Genomic DNA, 24,172 nt, shown 5'->3' on the forward strand with positions numbered 1-24,172 from the left:
ACAATCAGAAGCCATAACTGATACAAAATTCTGTTAACTCTGACACCAGCCACATTATTGGAGCTCCCACAGTGTGGCCTGAAGGATTACACTACTACCAAAGATTAAATTATGTAATACAGTCTCACATTGATTTTACTTTTCCACTGCTTTTTAGAGGAAAACCATTGACTTCAATTTGTGGTACGGTGGGATCGTGGTTGTCACGGAACTAGTAATCCAGAGACCAGGGTTAATGATCTGGAGACATGAGTTCAAATCCCAACACAGCAGCTTAAATTCAATTAATTAAGTTTGGAATACAAAGCTACTATCAGTAATGGTGACCATGAAACTACCAGATTGTTGTTAAAACCCATCTGGTTCACTAATGTCCTTTAGCGAAGGAAATCTGCCGTCCTTACCTGGTCTGGTCTACATGTGACTCCAGATCCACAGCAATGTGGTTGACTCTTAACTACCCTCTGAAATGGCCTAGCAAGCCACTCAGTTGTCGAGGACAATTAGGTTTGGGCAACAAATGCTGCCCTTGCCAGCAACACCCATATCCCATGGAAAAATTAAAAAAAAGTGATATCTGTTAGCACTATGTTCCAGAAGGGGATATTGATTAGGAGCAAAAGGCTAGTAAAATCCCCATTCCCTGCACCACCCGCCCCACCTTAACTCAAGGCACTGTAACAGCCCTTACACTGCTTCATGATTAATAAGGAAACTCAGTGCAAACTACAGATTGAAACTGGGACCTTCTTGATTTGTGTTTACTTCAGAGAGAAAATAAAAACAATTGAGTTAATACTCTGTTAAAATAATGATTTGAGCAATGCCAAAAGAATGCATTAAGTCTTGAATGGATATAAATGTCAACTGTAATTTCTAATATATATTGCTCTTTTGATCCTGTCATTTTCTTGTACAGGAAGTAATTGTTACATGGAGCAATCATTTAAGTAAATACAGTGCACAAAAAAGTAGCTTCCAGGAATGGATATGGAGAGCTGAACTTTAGCCTCTTAGGTGAATCTGACAGACTGCAAACTCCAAACTAGAGGCAGCCAATCACAATTTTATCCATTATAAATATAATTCCCCACATTTCCCTGTGGATATTAATCACTCTAATTGTGACTCTTAGAAACCATTAACTCACCCTAAACCTGTCAGTGTTAACTATGGCTCATAGGAATGTGGGAAATAGGAGCAGGAATAGGCCATCTGGCCCTTCGAGCCTGCTCCGTCATTCAACCAGGTTATGGCTGATCAACCTCAAGGCCATTTTCCCACACTATTCCCATATCCTTTGATATCTTTAATAATCTATTGATCTCTGTCTTGAACATACTCAGTGACTGAGCCTCCACAGCCCGCTGAGCTAGAGAATTCCAAAGGTTCAACACCCTCTGAGTGAAGAAATTCCTCCCCATCTCAGTCCTAAATCTCTTATTCTAAGACTGTGTCCTCTGGTTCGATACCACCCCGCCCGCAACCACCAACACCCAAACCCCCCCAGCCCCATCCAGGAGAAACAATTTTCCTGCAAAAATCGTAGTTGACACTCCGGTGCAGCACTGAGGTAGTGCTGCATTGTTAGAGGTGCAATCTTTCAGATGAAACGTTAAGCCGAAGCCTCGTTAGCCCTCTCAGATGGACATAAAAGATTCCCATGACTCTATTTCGAAAAGCAGGGAAGTTATACCCAGTGCCCAGGCCAATAGTTAGCCTGCTAAAAATATCATCTGGTCATTATCACATTTGTGGGAGCTTGCTGTGTGCAAATTGACTGCTGTGTTTTCTACATTCCAACAATGACTACACTTCAAAAGTACTTCATTGGCTGTAAAGCACTTTGGGACCTCCTGTGGTTGTGAAAGGCGTTAAATAAATGCAAATCTTTCTTTCCATTCTGCTCTAAGTTTATACACAGTGGGAGGAAAAAGTGGCTCACATGCCTTCCATTCCACGGTCCAGTTATCGGATTGGTCCTGAATGCCTCCAGTTGCACCTTGCAACTGATCTGATTGGTTCGTATTGAGAGCCTCCAATCCCCCTTTAAAAAAAAAGATGATGTTCTTTGTGAAATTCTGAAAAACTGAAGCACGAGTTGAAAAATCTGCTGTCACTTTAAAAAGCTGATGGATGAGAACTGTGGTGACATAAGATAGTTACCTTTTCAAGCACCACCTGCCCCTCAAGTGGCAGAGACTGCAGATCAGACATTGGACTTCTCGGCCATCTCAGAATTGTTATGACCGAGGTGGGAGGAGTGTACTGTTCATTCTCGTCCCACTTCTTCACAGGTCACGACATGGGCTGGATTTTATAGCAGACTCGCTGTCGGGATCTGATCTGTGCCGTGGGTGGGGTGGGATATGAAGATTGCCCCGGATGAGGCCCGCCACCGACCTTGACGCCGACAGGGCCCGTCCCGATCTCGCCGGCGGTGGCGAGGCTGCATGGCGGCCGCCCCGCCGATCGGCGACGGGACCCGGATTTGAATATTCAAATAAATTAACTCACCTGCATTAATGACGTTCCCGTCGCCTCCTGAAGTGCCGTCACAATCTTCATCCCGGCGGCCGGCACTGTCGCGCCTTCGAATCTTCGTTTGGGGAAACGAGGCACAACACCTGTGGGGAGGGGAGAGGAGGTAAGTTTCTCAGTACAGGAGGGCGGCAGCGGGGTCAAACTCTTTAGATTGCTGGCAGGGGGGGGGGATGGTGGGAAAGGGTTGAGGGTTAAAGTTATTAAAGGTCGTGGGGGAAACGTCGCGATCTGAATCAAAGATTTTTGGGGGGGAATGGCCTATTAATGACTCGATTATTCCTTGGGGATGTAGGTGAGGGGAGTGCAGATGTAATGTAATGTGTAAATTAAATTTTAACACTTTGGTCCCTTTAAAAATTAAAATTTCTTCAATCTGGACACCATTGCTGAGGACGGCTCGCCCGGCCCCTCCACATCTGTGGTCTGCCTTGGCCATGTTAATAAGCCACTGCATATAAGTTCACAGCGGCTCAGCAGAGTAAAACCCGCGTGGGCAGACCACTATCGTTTATGGCCTCCGCCATACTTGGCAGCGGCAACATAAAATCCAGCCCTATATATTTAAATTTTCCCACTTACCGATATGGTCAGTCATATACTCCATTTTTCCCAGTATTAAACACACTAACCAGATTTCTTTCTGAAACAACAAAATTATCAGTTTATTATAAACCAGTAATGAAGTAAAGCATAAACACACAAATTAAAATATTAAAGTTCCCTTTTTCCCTTAGCCTGTCACACTCACTCACTATCACACACACCGGATAACTGGAAAAGTAAAAGGGATTGTTGTTTAGAGCTCTGTTACAAAAAAAAAGACAAAAAACCCCACCAAGGCTGAATACCTGCTCATTCTTGAAGAGAAAACAGATGAGGTATCTTGTATTCCAAAACTGGCATTCAGTCTGGCCTCCGAGTACACGTAGATGGGTCACTGGGATCTTTTAGAACAGTTCTTTTCAGGCGGCATTGAGAATTAATTTAGCAGGCTTTTTTTCAAAGACAGGAGATGCAATGAGTTGACACAGTGGACTTCACAGGGTTGTGGGCTTCTCTCCTTCCTTGGAAATTCTCTTCTCTCCTTGGAAGTTCTCTCCATTTTAATACAGTTCATCCCTAAAACAAAACAATTCAAAAGCGAAACCGACAACAGGAGCTCAACCTTTTGACATCCATCAATCTTGACCTGTCACTTCTTTGTAAACAACTTCTCCAGGTGTCCAAAGTTCTGTGTTGTTTATTGAGCTGGAAGTCAGGTGGTTTCCCGGAAAGGCTTGCTTTCCTCACAAGATCTCTCAGTGCCCCTTTTTAAAAAAAAATTTCCAGAGACGGTTTTTCAAAGGCAAGTGGCCCCCCCACCTTTGAAAACCCCAAAATTTAACATTTCTTCAATCTTTAAAAAATGAATCCTCAAAAAAAATCCTCAAAAGTATATTTAACAAAGACACTTTCATAACAGAATCCTTTGAACCAGAGTGGAAGCATGTCATCCTTGATCCCGAGGGACTGTCTAAGAAGAAGAATTCATGAAAGATCTGGTGCAGTGAGTGCTGACTCTCTCCATGACTCCAAGAGGGTGCTGGTTCTGGGGCAGCGATCGTATCATATAGAAGGTAAGTGGTTTTATGATGAACACAAGGACCATGAGATCTGCTGGTCTGGTTTCAATCACCTGAAGGGGCTCGGGAGGAACTTTTCAAAGTTTATCTCCCTATTGGCTTTGGGATTTTCCTCTGTTTTACGCTTCTTCCAGTGCCTGCAGGAAGGATGGGGGTAGGAGTGTAGAAAATGTCAAGTCATGAAGCTCCAGCCACCAGTATTCACTTACTAAAATAAAAGCAAAATACTGTGGACTCTGGAAATCTGAAATAAAAACAAGAAATGCTGGAAATACTCAGCAGGTCTGGCAGCATCTGTGGAGAGAGAAGCAGAGTTAACGTTTCTGAAGAAGGGTCACTGACCTGAAATGTTGACTCTGTTTCTCTCTCTACAGATGCTGTCAGACCTGCTGAGTATTTCCAGCATTTCTTGTTTTTATTTTAGTACTCACTTACTGCCCATCATTTTCATAAGTTAGGAAGCAATACTGAAATATGACATTTAGAGATGTCTAGACACCAAGACGAGAGGACAAGTTATGCTGATTTAGAAGAGAAAAATTGGAAAAAGATGTTATGCCGGACTTTGTAGCATGATTACATTTTTAAAGACTGCAATTTTTAGTGTTGTGTGAGATGGAGTCAAAGAAGAAGTGTGACCTCACACCAAGTCAGAGGCTAGGAATCCTGCAGCGAGTAACTTACCTCCTGACTCCCCAAAGCCTGTCCACCATCTACAAGGCACAAGTCAGGAGTGTGATGGAATACTCTCCACTTGCCTGGATGGGTGCAGCTCCAACAACACTCAAGAAGCTCGACATCATCCAGGACAAAGCAGCCCACTTGATTGGCACCCCATCCACAAACATTCACTCCCTCCACCACTGACGCACAGTGGCAGCAGTGTGTACCATCTACATGGTGCACTACAGCAACACACCAAGGCTCCTTAGACAGCACCTTCCAAACCTGCGACCTCTACCACCTAGAAGGACAAGGGCAGCAAATGCATGGGAACACCACCACCTGCAAGTTCCTCTCCAAGTTATACACCATCCTGACTTGGAACTATATCGCCGTTCCTTCGCTGTCGCTGGGTCGAAATCCTGGAATTCCCTTCCTAACAGCACTGTGGGTTTACCTACCCCACATGGACTGCAGCGGTTCAAAAAGGCAACTCACCACCACCTTCTCAAGGGCAATTAAGGATGGGCAATAAATGCTGGCCTAGCCAGCGATGTCATATCCCAAGTCTGCTTAAAGACAAGATAAGAATCTTGGTTACCAGCACAACAAGGAACCAAGGTCAAAGACACTTTTGAAGAGCAGAGAATGCAAGTTTATAACACCTGATGGACAACGGGTTTCACTTTCCCAGACTGTCGGATTGTAAACACGGAGCCATTGGCTCTTAAAATACAAATACGAATTGCAGTTGCTAACACCTGGAAACAAAGGAAGGCCCAGGTGGGTCTGCTGTGGCCAGACCTGTGGGCTCTGCATATGGGAAACACAAATGACCAAAAGAAAACAACCAGTGGTGGCAACCTCAAGGGAGAGAGAGAGAGACGGAACACCTACTCTCAGAACACTACAGTGAAAGGCTTGAACCTGATTTGAAAGTTAAAGTTTGCAGAGAAGGAAAAGACAAACAGGATCACTTTATTCGGTCAAAAGTTCTCTGAAGAAGTGAGGAAAGGGGACATTGACTTTGAGAAGGTCTAGGAGATCCAACCGAACTGGGAGGAGTTTGGTACTTTGAGCTGCAAAGATTTCACTTCAAGCAGGACTGTGCAATGTATAAATGTGGTGTGAAGTTTTCAAGTGTTTTAGTAAATGAAGAAAATGCCTTTTCTCTGTAATTTGGAATAGTAGCTACTAACAAAATACTAGTTATTTAATGATATTTTTTAGTTTAGTTGATATAATAAATGTCTTATGTCATGAACACGTGCTATGGCGAATTATAATTTTTTTAATCCATCAGCTGGAAACCCGAATTAATTTTTAAGAAGGAATAGGCAAAAGGTAACTGCTAGCAGCTAATATGGTCACCGATATTTGCATCCAAATCCCTTGCACTCCACTGCATTGAAAGGGAGTCAAATTGTCTGGCCAGTCCCCTCCAGACCAATGACTTGAGAAGTTTAGAGTGCCTCAGCTGGCCAGTCCCCTTTCGTTTGTTGGTGTCATCTTTTCCTCTGTCTGTCCTGTGCTGTCCTTACACATTCTGCATCGGTCAACTGTATCCAGTCCACTACATTTGTCATCCATTTTCCTCTCTTCTTCCCTCTCCTAGGTTTTCCGTCGATCTTTTCTTCCAATAATTGTCTCTGTCTACCTTAAGCTCTAAGGATGTATCTTTTTCTTTGATGTTATGCACTAATTTCCTCTCCTCCAGCCATTTCCAGCACTTCCTGATTAGTCTTTCTGTCTGTGTAAGATATGCAGACCGTCCTCTGATATGTCAACCTCTTGAATGCATTCAGCTTATCAATCCCCATTAACAAGCCACTAAAGGCAATCTTGGGACATTTTAAGCTGGTGGAGAAAGACCAATAGATAATCACTTGAACACGGGGACACTGAGAGAAGCAGAACTTTTCTCTCGATCTCGCTCTTCACCTTATTGGAACACTTAAAACGTGAAATCTTGTCGTATAATTCTTTAAATTGGTCTGGGGAGTTCATATCTTGTGCTTTAACATTAATGTCCTCACTGAGGTCTTAACAAATGGGGAAATGCTATCAGTTTACATTCCAGTGTCAAAAGTGTTATGACCAGGTGAGGAAGGGTTCTCAGGCTCCCCTTTCGCCCTTCTCTGGTTTGACCGCAATAGGGTTTATTCTTTTAACACAGTGATTTAACGTACCACCTCAGTGAACACTTGCTCCTGTTCCTCGAATATAATTGCAAATGAACCAATCAGACAGGTTTTCTTGAGCTTAAACAAGAAAAATATATGTTTATTAACCTTATCACTCTAAATCGGTTCAAATTATTAAATTACGTGATGCATCGACACTCCACCTTCACAGAAGAATCACACACACACACACACACACACACACACACACACACACACACACACACACACACACACACACACACACACACACACAAATAGATTATAGAGGAAAAAAAAGAGGTTGGAGTAGAATCCTTAAAAAAATGGAATACAAATACTGAAGTTTAGTCCCAGAATCCTTAGTTGAAGTTGTAGTCCTGAAGTCTCGCTGGGCCACACAGGGTTCGGGCTTGCTCCTTGGGTTCCGGAAGGCAGAAGAAGGGCTTTATCCGTGTTCCCTGGTTGCTCGCTGTGTTGGGCTATAGGTTTGCAGCTGAGGCTTCGCTGGAACTTTACTGGAGAAAAGGGGAGAGAGAAAGGGAGAGAGAGAGAGAGATTGCAGCTCTCTTGCTGTCTTACAGTTACAGTCAGCCTTCTGAGGCACAATTCACAAACTCCCAGAGTTACACAAGCAGTCATGTGATGTGACCACTCTTTGTTTGAAACAGAAGATTCCGGAAAAAGGTCTTTGAAATTCAAGGTTCTCTTCTCAAGCTGTTCAAACATACTTGGTAAGGGGGTTTGGCTCTTTCAAAGTCAATGGGTATTGATGGCTTTTGACGACCGTGTTGACAAAACCGTTTTAGGTAATTTAATTAGAGAGCACATCATTGTTCTGACTAGGTTGAATCAATCCTTTGTCTCCAGTCTTCTCTGTTGCTGATTCATGTGCAAATTGTGCATGGCCATCTTGGCTGCTCGCTGTTCTGTTTTTTTTAAAGCTATTTGTAACAATCTTTGTAAAAGTCTAAGGCAAAGTTCCACACGATGAAATGAATATTTTCCATTTGACATACAGGATTTTCATCACAAAAGAACTACAACTGCTCGTAGATCATCGGATTATGCAATCCTGTAGGGAATGAAAGACTAGCACAAAGAACACTAAAACTTGACCTCATCACAGTCTCGCATCCTCCTCACCACCTGTCCCATTAGCAGGGAATGTATTGAGGTCAAGCATAAAATGTTGAAAATAGTCTTCATTTAGAGGGGATTTTTTATTTAGTACTAATACCTGTCACAAAACTCTGAAGGACTTTGCTCCACTGCACATTTGAATATATGGCTGCTTATGTGTTGAGTAGCTGAGGATGACCCAGTTTATATAAATAAACTGAAATAATATGGTGTTCTCTTATACTCCACTACTAACATCTACTGTCGAATCCCTCTTCCACGCCTTTTGTTATCTCCAGAATTGACTATGCCAATACTCTCCTGGCCAGCCTCCAATCCACCAACCTTCATAAATGTCAACTCATCCAAAATTGTGCAGTGCATATTCTAACCTGCACTAAGTCCCACTCATCCATCTGCTGGCTGACTTACGTTGGCTCCCAGCCTACAACACCTCTAATTTAAAATCTTCATTGCTGTGTTCAAATTCTTTATTTCTTTTCCCCTCCATATCACTATAACTTGCCCTCCAAGAACTCTGCGTTCCACCAACTCTGGCCTTTTGTGCATCCCCTGCTCCCTTTGCCCCACTGTTTCCAGCCATGCAGTCTGCCATTTAGATCATAAGCTCTGAAATTCCTTCCCTAAACTTCTCCATCTGTACATCTGTCTCTCCTCCTTGAAGACCTTCCATAAAATCTAGCTCTTTGGACAAACCTCTACTCATCCATCTTGAGATTTCCCTCTTTTGCTTCGTGTCAATTTTTGGCTGATTATGCTTCTGTGAAGCACCTTGGAATGTTTTCTTAGATTGGAGATGCTATACAAATGCAAGTTGTGTTTGCATTCATATGATATTCATCTCTGCTATTTTAACACAGATAATCTGTTTATCTTAAAGGATGTCTTATTCATCCACTAATATTAATAACAGTTAATGGGTAGCACTTGTGCTTGTGGATTGGAAGGTTTTAGGTTCAAGTTCCATTCCAGAGATTAAAGTATAAAAAGCGAGACTGACACTCCCATACAGTACTGAGAGAGTGCTGCACTGTCTGGGGAGTCGTCTTTTCAGGTGACACATTAAACTGAGGCCCTGACTGCTCTCTCAGGTGGTTGTAAAAGATTTGATGGCACTATTTTGAGGAGGTGCAGGGGAGTTCTCCCTGGACTCCTGGTCAATAGTTTATCTCTCATCAATGCCACTAAAAAAAAAAATTCTGGCCATTTATCTCATTGCTGTTTGTGGAAGCTTGCTGTGCACAAATTGGCTGCCACATTTCCTACACTGCAGAAGTGACTATACTTCAGAAAAGTGATCAATTTTCTGTAAATTACTTTGGAATGTCTTGGGGTTGTGAAAGGTACCACATAAATGCGAGACTTTTAGTTCTTTTATTCTCTCAATTCTACTATTCAAGCTTGACTATTTCCTTTTCACAGATCCCACTTCCATTGTGTCCCATGCAATATTTGATCATCTTTGTTCTTCCTAGATTTTGAAGGAAACAATTGCCCTGGATGCATTTCAAGACTTCTTCATTGAAAAGTTGCAATGCTAGTATTTTACTTCTGCCTCTTTAGGATGCGTATTATTTTATGAAATATAGCTAGCCAGAACTGCTCATTGATGAAAACATAGTTAGCTTCATTAGGAAGAATGAAACAATTGACAGAAAGGAATAAAGAAAGATTTACATTTAAATAGTGACTTTCATGACCACTGGATGTCTCAAAACACTTTGCAGCCAATGAAGTACTTTTTTTGAATTGTAATCACTGCTGTAATGTAGGAAATGTCGTAAGATGTCGAGTGATGTAAATATTGAAAAATGCTGTGTAAAGCAAGTGTAGAAAGTGTACAAATTAAAGTCATATCAAGATGGCCGGGAAGCATTCCAAAATTAATTTTAAGAAAATAGGACCTCCTTAGCAAAGGCTGTTGAAAAATGTATTAAAACATTGTACACTATGGTACTGATAATGTGATCCTTGTGCAGGGCATTTGGGACTATCATTCCTTGGTACTTCACATGTCTGCACTCTGGTAAGCTGACCTCTTATGATGTGATGACATTCCATATGATATATTGGGTGGGCATTGAACTCAAGAGTGTGGCAGCTCTTAAAGCTGCTGGTTAGAAAATGAATGAGTGAGAAAATGCCCTTCATTAATCAGGCACTGGAACTCCTATTTTCAGGAGCATGCCATTCAACAATAAGGAGTATCACCAAAGCAGCATGAATGGAGGTGATAGGAGCACAAATGTGAAGACTCACCTGTGGCCCAAGCCTGGGAAGCAGGTGAGGAAACGATTTTGACCCATACAAGCTGACCAAGTTAAACAAGAAAGGGAAGGTCTGTGATAGGGCAGAAGACGGGAGACATTAAATGACAAAAGTGTAGGTGGGGCAGAGCCAAAGGGAGTGGCAATGGGACAAGTAAAGAAACAAAAGATGTGTCCAGAAGAGGTGTCAATGGCAGAATAAAGAACAGCTGCCGTCCAACAGCAAAACCAAGAGAAAACAAGATTAAGACAGGGAATTCTTGTCATGGTTGGGGCCGGACCCTGTGGAATTTTTATCTATGACATGGGAAAAGAAGGTGGGCCAGCAAAATGACGTCGTCTGCCACATATCCCATTTCTCTCACTTCTTCTGCCCAAATTGTACTAATTTCCAGCAAGATTTTGGCAGCTATTACTATGTAGCAGCAGAATCAAGGCCCCAGAGGAATTTCTAGTTTGGGGTCACAAAAGAAGAAAGAACTTGTATTTAAATAGCATCTTTCATCTCTTGCCCAAAGCACTTGACAACTAATGAAGTACAGTCACTGTAGCTATGGTAGCCAAGCTAGAATTATACACACAAGTCTCTGCAGTGGAGATTGAACCTGCAACATTCTGACTTAGAGGTAAGATTGCTACCAACTGAGCCACTGTGACCACTTGTTATCTTTGGGTCATCAAGGTCAAGTAGACAGCTACAGAGGTTTCAAACTGCCCATCAATTTCCAGGCCCTACCTCCAGTGCTTGGCCATACTAAGGTGTGGGTCTGTGCTGTAGCTGCCCCAAGTTATTTAAATAGAAAATTTGGATGATTCCGGGTTGAACAGATGCAGTGTACTTTTGGCAATGGGAGGTCCAGTATTGACTTGAATACAATGGGATTGGTTACATTACTAGTAATCTATAATAGACTACTGAATATTAGAAAGGAAATTGAGAATGAAATTTCTTGACAAATTAGGAAGACGTCTCCTAATAGTCGAGTCAATATGGTAAGAGATTTTAATTTTTCAAATAATCACTTGGATAGGGAACTACCTATGGTGAGAGAGGTTTTTTTGTTTGTGTTGTGTTCAGGAGAGTTTTATGTTAATCTGTTGTTGTTTCAACCAGGAAAGAAGCACCACTTGCCCTGGTTCTGCGTAATGAAGCAAAGTATGTAGGCAACCTAAAAGTACTGGAATATTTATAAGCAGCAAACACAAAATTAAGTTCAATGTAAGAATAGAAAAGGAAAAAGAAAAGTCAAGGGAATAGGAAGTGGATCAAAAGCTGAAAGTTTTATGGATGAATCAAGTTTGGAGAAATTATGAGGCTGATGGAACGAGCTTAGAACAAATATAAATAATAATTAAGAAGTCTATACAAAGGGAGATTAGAAAAGCTAAAACAGAATAAGAAAATAAAAATAATGAATCTGTGTGCAATAAAACTCTTCTTTTGACCAACTGCACCAAAGGCATCAAGGGAAGTAAAAGGTCATAAAGTTCTCCTGATCTATTGCTCTGTCTTTGGTGAAAGATTTGCAAGAACAGCAGTAACTGTTAGAACAAAGCACATGCCTAGGTAATCTTTTTCTTCTTCTTTGGCCTCCTTGTCTAGAGAGACAATGGGTAAGCGCCTGGAGGTGGTCAGTGGTTTGTGAAGCAGCGCCTGGAGTGGCTATAAAGGCCAATTCTAGACTGACAGGCTCTTCCACAGGTGCTGCAGATAAAATTGGTTGTCAGGGCTGTTACACAGTTGGCTCTCCCCTTGCGCTTCTGTCTTTTTTCCTGCCAACTGCTAAGTCTCTTCGACTCGCCATGCTTTAGCCCTGCCTTTATGGTTGCCCGCCAGCTCTGGCGATCACTGGCAACTGACTCCCACGACTTGTGATCAATGTCACAGGACTTCATGTCGCGTTTGCAGACATCTTTAAAGTGGAGCCATGGACGGCCGGTGGGTCTGGTACCAGTGACGAGCTCGCTGTGCAATGTGTCCTTGGGGATCCTGCCATCTTCCATGTGGCTCACATGGCCAAGCCATCTCAGGCGCCGCTGGCTTAGTAGGGTGTATATGCTGGGGATGTTGGCCGCCTCGAGGACTTCTGTGTTGGAGATACGGTCCTGCCATCATTGAGAGAATAATAGGGGTCACAAAGGAGAACTTGTGTTGCTTTGATAGCGGAGTTGGCCGGGGCGGGGTGGGGGGGTGGGTGGTGGGGTGGGTGGGTGCGGGCGGGTGGTCAATGGGGTACTCAGCAGCATGTTCCAGAGCATATATTCTGCATTGTCATAACTTGCTCTGCCCCACAAATTTGCCATCCAATTGGTTTGCTAATATGCTTCAGTCAAGGAAACGTGACACTGTTAATGCAGTCAGGGCAAATTTGAAAGGGCATTAAATACTACCTTGCTGGTGTCATCGACTTCTCGAGAACAATACATTTTTTTGAAAGGTCTGGACATGGAGATTCCTGGGCAGGTACCCAAGCTGCTTTGGAGGCAGAAGAAACTGGAGTGGAGCATCAGGAGGAGTGCCACTCGGAGGACTGCTCATGATAGCTGTAGGGGGCATCAGAAGCCCACTTAACAATGAAGTCATCTCATCTGTTTCTCTCTTTGTCACTACTACCATTATTATTAATCCCTGCCTGATATAAGTCATAAATCCTCCATTCCAGTACATCATATCTTTCCTCTTTCATGATCATGCAAGTATACATAGTACATGAATGAATAACTGAGCACTACTGTCTTCCCAATCTTTAGCAGGAAGCAATTAAGATTCACCCAAGACTGGATGTTGCTCAAGCAATAAATGGAAGGGTCAAGAGAGTTGATGGGGAGGTGGAAGTGACTGTCATTATCATATATGTGGAAACTGATCTGGTGTGTACGAAAGATGCCACCAAATCTTTGGAATGCATAGCGTGCAAGAGTGGTGGAAGCAGATTCAGTAGTAACTTTCAAAAGGAAATTGGATAGATAGTTGAAAGAGGAAGGGAGGGCTATAGAGTAGCAGCAGTGGAGTGGGACTAATTGGATAGCTTTTTCAAAGAACCAGCAGAAGCACGATGATCTCCTGTGCTGTATCATTCTATGAGTGTATTCTATAACTCTGGAGGTGACATTCTGGAATGGGAGAGAAACCATTGCTTCAGGTTTCTGATTGAATTAGATACTTAAGAGTGGAACAACTCAAATTTTCTCTCTCTTCCTGAAGACACTTTCTGGCAACAAAGTTTCACGTGCTTGCGACATCCCGTAGTACCTTGCCCAAGTTCCCATTTTTCATGAACAATTCTAGACAAGGAAAATTAGCAGGTTATGACTGTACATAAGAACATAAGAAATAGAAGCAGGAGTAGGCCATATGGCCCCCTGAGCCTGCTGTGCCAGCGGTCAATCATTTCCTGACTTGATGTCCACATAGTCACAAATGCATTTGGAGTCATTGGAAGTTGATTAGAAACCCAGGTTATTTTTTCCCCCTCTAGACCAGGCCACCGAGACCAATAATATGACCCCTATCCCTTGTATGGCTGTGATCAGTCAACTCCACACAGCCGAGTAATCAAATTTGGTGCCTTGCTTGGCTCAGTACCACAAACGGTAGTGCACTGAACAATTGAGCCTGGGAGAGGAGGGAAGTTACCCTGTTTCTGTTTCAGTCACAAAGCAGTCAATCTTAATTTTAAAAAGAGAAAAAAATAAGGTTCTGGCTGTGTCTTTAGAGAGCTATGAGGTCTGAAAAATCACACTTACACAAACTTGAATTTCAGACATCTACCCAGCTAGTTGGAGAACTCTGTGCTTGAACTGAATTAAAGAAACAAAGAACTTGCTTTTGTAAAAAAAAGACCTTATCACATTCCCAGGATGTGACAAAACATCTCGTGCCCAATGAATTACTTTGGAAGCATCGGTTAAATGTATACAGCCAAGTTCTGCACAGTAAGATCCCACAAACAGCAGTAGATGGATAACCAATAGTTTAACTGCTTTTATTGTTGGTGGAGGGTGGAATGATGATGAGAGGATCAGACTGGAAACTCATTCCTGCTCTTCCAATAGCACCACAGGATTGTTTAGGTCCACTTGAACAGACAGGGCCTTAAAGCAAAAAGTAGCCATTTATGAAAATGGATCTGAAATATACTGTGGATAGTAAGGGTTACTACTTCTGCTGGCCAATCAGAACCCTTATTTGGGAATGCATCTTAAAATGAAAAGGTGCTGTCATCGGGCTGGTGGTTTTATAGGAAGATTTAGTTCCTGGAACATTCAGATATAGCCTACTCCATAAATACTGCAATGAGGGAACACTTCTCACTCAGACAGACACCCGATCTGTTACAGTGTGAGCCATTCCCTTGCTGCTTTGATTTCAGGAAATTTATCCTCACCTCATTTTCTTTAAAGCTGGAGGAGAAAATATGTTTGGTAAACTTTATTTTTTCTTTGCTTTGGAAGGTGGAATGCCAGAAGGGCTGCACTGTTATTAACTGAGAAAGTGATATAGTATACAATTGACGTGATGGCATGTATTGATGTGCTTTATATCACGGCATCAAGGCTTTACAAACACAGATATTCTCATGAGCACTTTAAAATTTAACTTAAGGAGGCTATGATCTGTTAATTCTTGCGCAAGTAGTTCATTTTAATAAAAAAGCAAAATACTGTGGATGCTGGAAATCTGAAATTGCTAGTCAATTTCAGAGGGAAATTAAGAGTCAAGCATGTTGCTATAGGTTTGGAGTGACATGTAGGCCAGATCAGGTAAGGACAGCAGATTTCCTCTCCTGAAAAGCATTAGTGATTTTTACAACAATCCAGTAAGTTCATGATCCTTGTTTATGAGACTAGCATTTTAAGCTAGATTTATTAATTAATTGAATTGAAATTTCCCCAGCTGCCACTGTGGGATTTGAGCTCACATCTGCAGAGCATTCATTCGGGCCTCGGGATTACTAGCCCAGTCATAATACAACAATGCTAATAATGGAGCACCAGGACAGAATCACAGAATCGTTACAGCACAGAATGAGGCCATTCGGCCCATCGTGCCCGCACTGGTTCGCTGAAAGAACATCTCCTTCAGTTCCATTCCCCTGCCTTCTACCCAAATTATGAAAAGTGTTTTTGCAGCTCTGTGGCAACAACAATTTCCTGTAATTTTTTTTTCTGTTGAATTGTTGATGCACGCCCTCCCCAGAATTTATAAGATTTTGAAAAATAGGAAAAGGTAATTAGGCCCAAAAAGCTCCATTTTGAATTGGCATGTACTACTCCCAAGCAAAGCAATGCTGCTCTTAAGCCAGCTACGAAGAAATCTGCTGAGGTGAAGCCTCATTTGTTTCATCTGCCAATTTTGCCTTTATATTAAGAAGTTTTTGGCTTCCAATTGTCATTAATGGCCCTGCAGTGTATTTTTGCCTTTGTTTTTTTTCAAATGAAGCTACGCATTTTCTGGTTAAAATAGATTATTTGGTCATTATCAGATTGCTGTTTATTGGAGCTTGCTATGTGCAAATTGACTGCAGTGTTTCCTACAATACAGCAGCAATGACACTTCAAAATGTTCCTCATTGGCTGTAAAGCGCTTTGGGACGTCCTGAGCCACTATATAAATGTAAGTCTTTCTTCTTGTTTAGCCATGTGGTTTTTCTAACCTCAGCTGTCAGAAACCTATCAATCAGTATTGATAGTTAGTTTCCTACTTCAGAAATAGCAAAAGAGCTATATACCCAGAGAACTAAAATCATCAATCTGTTTGTTTCTGGTGAGGAACTGATAGTTTTGTAAACTGCTGGCCAAAATGTTTTCAAATACTGTAACATTCTTTCAACAAGATGCATTGTAAAGAAGAACAAGCGCCTTTTATGACCTCAGAATCCCCACAGTGCTTTAGTCAATAAAATACTTTTTTGAAGTGTGGTCACTGTTGAAATGTAGGAAAGACAGCAACCAATTTGTGCACAGTAAACTCCCACAAACAGCGATGAGATGATGACCAGACAATCTGATCTAGTGATGTTGGTTGAAGGATAAATGTTGGCCAGGACACTGGGGACAATGGCCCTGCTCTTCTTCGAATAGTTTCATGGCATCTTTTACACTCACTTGAGAGGGCAGACAGGGCTGCAACTTAACATTTCATACCAAAAGACAACTCCTCTGTCAGTGCAGCACTCCCTCATTACTGCACTAAAGTATCAGCCTACATTATATGCATAAGTCTCTAAAGTGGGACTTGAGCCCATGATTGTCTGACTGAGAGCTAAGAGTGCTATTACTAAGCCAAGAGTGACACCTATGCAATTGCTATACATCAAAGTATGTACATAAAGTCAGGCACTGAACTAATTAATGCCTTGAAACATTATGCAAATACAAATGGCTTCCAATGAGTGACATTCCCCCTGAAAATGCTGCTGCATTTGCTTGCCAACTTTGGTTGGATGTATTCCTGGAGGTTTCATCACATGACCTACTTCCAAATGTTGAAAACAGCAAAACAGTCTGTTTTTTTATTCTCCAATATTTTTATAACTAATAAAGAAAATTGTTCAAAGACATTGACAAAAACACATTTTTTTTAATGCCCCTATGATTTTTATCCCAGGCGAGTTTCCAGAAGATCCCAATTTACCATGAAAAGAGGACGTTCAGAATTAAAAGTGAAAGTCACAAAAGCTACAAAAGCTGCAAATTGGCAGAAGAATCACCAATTTATTTTCCTCTTTTGTCCCTTCTTCTCCTGTATGAACTGACGCATGCTGGGGTATGTGTTCAGAGATGGCAGAAGCCTTTGAGTACCTATCTTAATTGGACTGCTTAAAGAATTTGGAATATCCAGAACATTGATGGAATGCAAGCATGTTCTATTCACATACGAAATGGGTTTATTACTAGGTGCCCTTGACAAGTACATGTGTTTCATCAGTGAGACCCTGAACTTTTGGAAAGCTTTGTGTCTGTCACATTGTTGCTCTCCATCCATAAATAAAGTGACAAAAGTGTTTCGCCTGGTAAACAGGGCTCTTGCCACTTGTTATACCATGAAGATTGAAAAATGCAGCAAATGTCACCAACTGTGGCTTGGAAGAAACCAGTCACATAAAACTTATTGTTATAGAGTCATTTATGGCACAGAAGGAGGCCATTTGGCCCATTGAGTCCATGCCAGCTCTCCATAGAGCAATCCAGTCAGTCCCATTCACCCACTCTATCGCTGTAGTCATCAAGTTTATTTCCTTCAAGTGTCCATCTAATTTCGTTATGAAATCATTGATTGCCTCTGCCTCCACCACCCTTTGTAGGTAGCAAGTTCCAGGTCATCATCACTTACTGTGTTAGAAAGTTCTTCCTCACAACCCCCTCTGTTCTCCCTCTCCATCTGTAGCCCAAAACCTTAAATCTGTGACCCCTAGTCCTTGTACCATCAGCTAATGCGAACAGCCCTTCTTTAATAAAAACAAAATACTGCCGATGCTGGAAATCTGAAATAAAAACAGAAAGCAGGAGTGGCAGCATATGTAGAGAGAGAAACAGAGTTAGCGTTTCAGGTCTATGACCTTTCATCAGAAGTTCTGATGAAAGGTTATTGACCTGAAACAGTTTATCTTTGCCTACCTTATCCAATCTTGTACACCACTATCAAATCTCCCCACAATCTCCAAAGAGAAGGTTATTGTAACTTTCATAGCAGCCGACAGGGCTATCCCTTGGGCAGAGGTTGGGTTCAAGATGATGGTATAAGTCCATAACTGCCTCCAGTATGAAGTGCAGTCACTGAAGGCAGGTATCCTGAGTAGGTGTGCTTTTGTGGAAAGACTTAAATCTTCAGATGAAGCAAGTAGGTGCTAGATGCCTGAATGTGCCTTTGTTCTCGCAACTCTCTTCCTCTTCCTAATCCATGACTGCCTTTTGAAATGCTAACTGAAGTTTCAATTTGAGCCACTGTTTTCGGTCCCCGCTCCAAACTTAATTTCCTAGATACCGACTCCATCCCTCTCCCTGGCAATAATCTGAGATTAAGCCAGTCTGTTCAAAACCTTGGTGTCACATGGACTTCAAGATGAGCTTCTGTCCTCATATTCATGCGATCACAAAGATCACCTATTTGCACCTCCGTACATTACCCGACTTCGCCCGTCTCAGCTCATCTCCTGTGGAAACCCTCATTCATGCCTTCATCACCTCTAGACTTGACTATGCCAGTGCACTATTGGCTGGTCTCCCACATTCTAACCTCTATAAACTTGAGGTCATCCAAAACTCTGCTGCCCGAGTCTTAACTTGCACTACGTCCCGTTCCCCTATCACCCCTATGCTCACTGACCTACATTGGCTCCTGGTCAAGCAGTGCCTTGATTTTAAAATTCTCATCCTTGTGTTCAAATCCCTCCCATGACCTCACCCCTCCCTATCTCTGTATTTTCCTTCAGCCCCACAACCCTCCGAGATACGGAGCCGTGGCTGCAGGATGACAAGGATTGGGTCCTGAATATTGAGGGGTATATGACGTTCAAGAAGAATAGGAAGCTAGGTAAAGGTGGAGGGGTAGCACTCTTAATCAAGGATGGCATTGGTGCAATGGTTAGAGAAGACCTTGGTTCAGGAGCTTAGGATGTAGAATTGGTTTGGGTGGAGATGAGGAATAGTAGGGAAAGAAGTCACTAGTGAGAGTGGTTTATAGACCCCCTAACAGTAACCACAATGTAGGGCGAACTATACAAGAAGAAATATTGGGTGCTTGTGATAAAGGGACTGCAGTAATCATGGGTGATTTTAATCTACATATGAACTGGAAAAATCAGATTGGTAATAATAGCCTGGATGAGGAGTTCATAGAATGCTTTTGTGATAGTTTCTTAGAACAGCATGTTCTGGAACCAACCAGAGAGCAGATTATATTAGATTTGGTATTGTGTAATGTGACAGGATTAATTAATGACCTCAAAGTAAAGGCACCTCTAGGTAGCAGCAACCACAATATGATTGAATTTTACATCCAGTTTGAAAACGAGAAGAGTGGGTCTAAGAGTAGTATTTTAAAATTAAATAAGGGCAACTATGTGGGCATGAAATCTGAGCTAGCTGAAGTGAACTGGGTTACTAGGCTAGGAGATAGATTAATAGAGAAGCAGTGGCAGACATTCAAGGAGATATTTCAGAATACTCAGCATAAGTATATTCCTACTATGAAGAAAAATTCTAAGGGGAGGACCCACCATCCGTGGTTAACTAAAGAAGTTATGGAAAGCATCAAACTTAAGAAAAAGACATATAATTGTGCAAAGATGAATGACAGGTCAGATGATTGGTCAGGATATAAAAAAATGGCAGAGAATGATTAAAAGGTTAATCAGGAGAAAGAAATTAGAGTATGAGAGGAAGCTAGCGAGAAGTGCAAAAATGGATAGCAAGAGTTTCTACAGGTATTTAAAAAGGAAAAGACTAAGTAAAGTGAGTGTTGGTCCTCTAGACAGTGAGAATGGGGAGATAATAGTAGATAATAAGGAAATGGCGAATGAAATGAAAAAATATTTTGATCTGTCTTCATTATAGAGGATACAAAAAACATTCCATGTAATAGCTGTAAATCAGGAGGTGGAAGGAAGAGAGGAACATGGTATCACTAGGGAAGTGGTACTGACTAAACTGATGGAGCTGCGGGCTGAAATGTTCCCGAGTCCTGATGGGATACATCGTGGGGTCTTAAAAGAGGTGGCTAATGAGGTAGTAGATGCATTGGTTTAATTTTTCAAAATTCACCAGATTCTGGAAAGGTTCCATCAGACTGGAAAATAGCAAATATAACCCCTCTATTCAAGAAGGTGGTGGTGGGGTGGGGGGGGGGGGTGGTGGTAGGGGGAGACAAAAAACAATAACTACAGGCCAGTTAGCTTGATGTCTTTCGTGGGGAAGGTGTTAAAATTGATCATTAAGGAGGCTATAGCTGGGCACTTAGAAAAACTCAAGGTAATAGGGAATAGTTGGCATGGCTTTGTGAAAGGGAGATTATGTTTAACCAATTTACTGGAGTTCTTTGAAGGAGTAGCATGTTGTCATAGATAAAGGGGAGCCTGTTGACGTACTGTATTTGGATTTCCAGAAGGCATTTGACAAGGTGCCAGATAAAAGGTTATTGCGCAAAGATAGGAGCTCATGGTGTAGTGGGTAACATATTAGCATGGATAGAAGATTGGCTTGCAAAACACGGACACGATGCATAAATGGGTCCTTTTCTGATTGGCAGGATGTGATGAGTGGAGTCCCACAGGGGTCTGTGCTGGGGCCTCAACTTTTTGAAATTTATATCAATGACTTAGATGAGGGGGGCGATGGCGTGGTAGCTAAATTTGCAGATGACACAAAGATAGGTAGGAAAGTATGTTGTGAAGAGGACATAAGGAGCTTGCAGACCGATATAGATAGGTTGAGTGAGTGGGCAAAAATCTGGCAGATGGAGCATAATGTGGGAAAATGTGAAGTTGTTCACTTTGGCAGGAAGAATAAAAAAGGAGAGTATTACTTAAACGGAGAACGACTGCAGAATTCCGAGGTGCAGACGGATTTAGGTGTTCTAGTGTATGAGTTACAAAAATTTAGTATACAGGTACAGGAAGTAATAAAGAAGGCTAATGGAATGTTATCCTTTATTACAAGAGGAATTGAAAACAAAAGTAAGGATGTTATGCTTATATAGGGCATTGGTGAGACCACATCTTGAATACTGTGTGCAGCTTTGGTCTCCTTATTTAAAGAAAGCTGTGAATGAGTTGGAGGTGGTTCAGAGGAGGTTTATTAGACTGATACCTGGAATGAGTGGGTTGGCTTATGAGCACAGACTGGGCTTGTTTTAACTGGAGTTTAGAAGAGTGAGGGGAGAAATGATTGAAACATATAAGATCCTGAACAGTCTTGACAAGATGGATGTGGAAAGGATGTTTCATCTTGTGGATGAGTCCAGAACACGGGGGCACCATTTTAAAATTAGGGGTCGCCTAATTTTTTCTCTCAGAGGATTGTGCGACTTTGGAAATCTTCGCCTCAGAAGGTGTTGGAGGCGGGATCATTGAATAATTTTAAAGCAGGGATAGATAGATTCTTGTTAGACAAAGGAATCAAAGGTTATCAGAGGTAGATGGGAGTGTGGAATTTGAGACACAAACAGATCAGCCATGATCTTATTGAATGGTGGAGCAGGGTAGAGGGGCCAAATGGCCTACTTCTGCTCCTAATTCGTATGCTCGAATACCTGCGCTCCTCTAATTCTGAGCCCTTGAGCCTCCCCGATTTTAATTGTTCCACTATTGGTGCAGCGCCTTCAGTTGCCTAGGCTCCAAGCTCTGGAATACCCTCCCTACACCTCTCCAACTCTCTACCTCACATTCCTCCTTTAAGACTCCTTAAAACCTACCTTTTTGACAAAGCTTTTGGTCATCTGACCTAATATCTCCTTATGTGGCTTAGTGTCATACTTTGTTTTATAATGCTCCTATGAAGCATCTTGGGACATTTTATTATATTAAAGTCACTATATTGTTATGAAGAAGAAATTTTCCTCCACACAAGATCAGTTGGCAGGTTGTTCAACCTTGCCCGTCTTAGAGCGAAGACCAAAGTACGGAAGGTCCTCATCAGGGAACTCCTCTTTGCTGATGATGCTGCATTAACATCTCACACTGAAGAGTGTCTGCAGAGACTCATCGACAGGATTGCGGCTGCCTGCAACGAATTTGGCCTAACCATCATGGGACAGGATGTGAGAAATGCTCCATCAATCAATATCGGCAACCACACTCTGGAAGTGGTTCAAGAGTTCACCTACCTAGGCTCAACTATCACCAGTAACCTGTCTCTTGATGCAGAAATCAACAAGCGCATGGGAAAGGCGTCTGTTGCTATGTCCAGACTGGCCAAGAGCGTGTGGGAAAATGGCGCACTGACACGGAACACAAAAGTCCAAGTGCTTCAAGCCTGTGTCCTCAGTACCTTGCTCTACGGCAGTGAGGGCTGAACAACGTATGTTAGCCAAGAGCGACATCTCAACTCATTCCATCTTAGCTGCCTCCGGAGAATCCTTGGCATCAGGTGGCAGGACCGTATCTCCAATGCAGAAGTCCTTGAGGTGCCAACATCCCCAGCATATAAGTCCTTCTGAGCCAGCAGCGCTTGAGATGGCTTGGCCATGTGAGCCGCATGGAAGATGGCAGGTTCCCCAAGGACGCATTGTACAGCGAGCTTGTCACTGATATCCGACCCACCGGCCGTCCATGTCTCTGCTTTAAAGATGTTTGCAAACATGACATGAAGTCCTGCGACATTGACCACAAGTCATGGGAGTCAGTTGCCAGTGATCGCCAGAGCTGGTGGACAGCTATAAAGGCAGGGCTAAAGAGAGGCGAGTTGAAGAGACTTAGCAGTTGGCAGGAAAAGAGACAGAAGTGTAAGGAGAGAGTCAACTGTGTAACAGCCCCGACAACCAATTTTATCTGCAGTGCCTGTGTAAGAGACTGTCACTCTAGAATTGGTCTTTATAGCCACTCCAGGCGCTGCTCCACAAACCACTGACCACCTCTAAGTGCTTACCCATTGTTACTCGAGACAAGGAGGCCAAAGAAGATTGTTATGACCGGGTGAGGAAGGGGTCTTAGGCTTCCCTCTTGGCCCTTTCCTGGTTTGGTTGTAACAGGGTTTATCTTTTAAAACACAGTGTTTTTAGCTTCACCTCAGTGAGTCCTTGCTCACTGCTCTCTAATTGCAATTGTAAATGAACCAACCAGACAGGTTTTCTCAGGTTTAAACAAGAAAGATGTAAGTTTATTAACCTTATCACTCTAACTTGGTTAAAATTACTAAACTACCTGATGTAACCACGCAAGCCTACATATGAGATAAACACACCCACAAATAAATATGGGGGTAGACAGAATTAAAGGGACAGGCTTAAGGAGGGTTGGCAACAAATAGAATTCAGTTACTGTCTTTTGGTTTGGATGTGAAGTCCTTGATTGGAGTTGCGGTCTTGCAGTTCTCGCTGGGGCCCAGTGCCCAGTTTCAAACTTGCTTCTCTGGTACCAGAAGGCTGAAGAAGCCCTCTGTCTTGAGGCTTATGCTGCTTCCGTGGGTCCCTGGAACTTTGCTTGAGAGAGAGACAGGGAGAGAGAGCTTCCTTCTCTTTGGCCTTCAAATTGCAGTCTGCTCCAAACCTTTCTGTGAGGCTCGATTCAAACAGTTCCCAGTCTGGCCAGCAGGTAACTCATGTGACCAGCTCTTTGCTTGAAACAGCATCTTCTGTGAGGTTTGTTGATTCTCAAAGTTCTCCAGTTACACTCGGTGGGCTGTGGAGCTTTGGCTCTTACACAGACAAAGAAGGTTGATTAGTATGATTGCCCAGACCAGTCTTGTTAATTGAATCAATGAGCACTCCCACTGTCTCTCTATTCAACTATCTCTCAGATTGCAAATGTGCAGCCATGTTTCAGCTGTCCAATTCTGTGGTCTTTATTTCAACAAGTTCTGTGCAATGTCCAGCAAAAGTGTTCAAGTAATCTTCCGTCTGACGAAATTAAAATGTTTCCATTTGGCACGTGTGGTTTTCGACACAATATAAATATTCGTTGTTGTTGAGCACTTTGATTGCAGCTAATTACACAGCGACTGTCAGTGATAATGCTACAAGAATTATGTAAGGGTGTCATATAAACCAGGCCAACGTACGCCCTATTAAGTGTATTGAGCCAGAACCCAAAACTTAATGAGAAGTTGTAAAATA

General features: G+C 42.3%; 1 long non-coding RNA gene across 1 annotated transcript in view; it reads right to left on the reverse strand.

The window, feature by feature from the left end:
* Nucleotides 1-2,540: 2,540 nt before the first annotated feature.
* LOC137377529 (uncharacterized) overlaps nucleotides 2,541-24,172 on the reverse strand; it is a 148,276-nt gene continuing 126,644 nt past the window's right edge. The window contains exons 2-3 of the long non-coding RNA XR_010976434.1: nucleotides 3,124-3,184; nucleotides 2,541-2,627 (exon numbers count right to left, since the gene is read on the reverse strand). This is a non-coding gene — a long non-coding RNA (uncharacterized lncRNA). The remainder of the gene's footprint in view (nucleotides 2,628-3,123; nucleotides 3,185-24,172) is intronic.

This window comes from Heterodontus francisci, chromosome 15 (assembly GCF_036365525.1).
Source record: "Heterodontus francisci isolate sHetFra1 chromosome 15, sHetFra1.hap1, whole genome shotgun sequence".
NCBI classification, from domain to species: Eukaryota; Metazoa; Chordata; class Chondrichthyes; order Heterodontiformes; family Heterodontidae; genus Heterodontus; species Heterodontus francisci.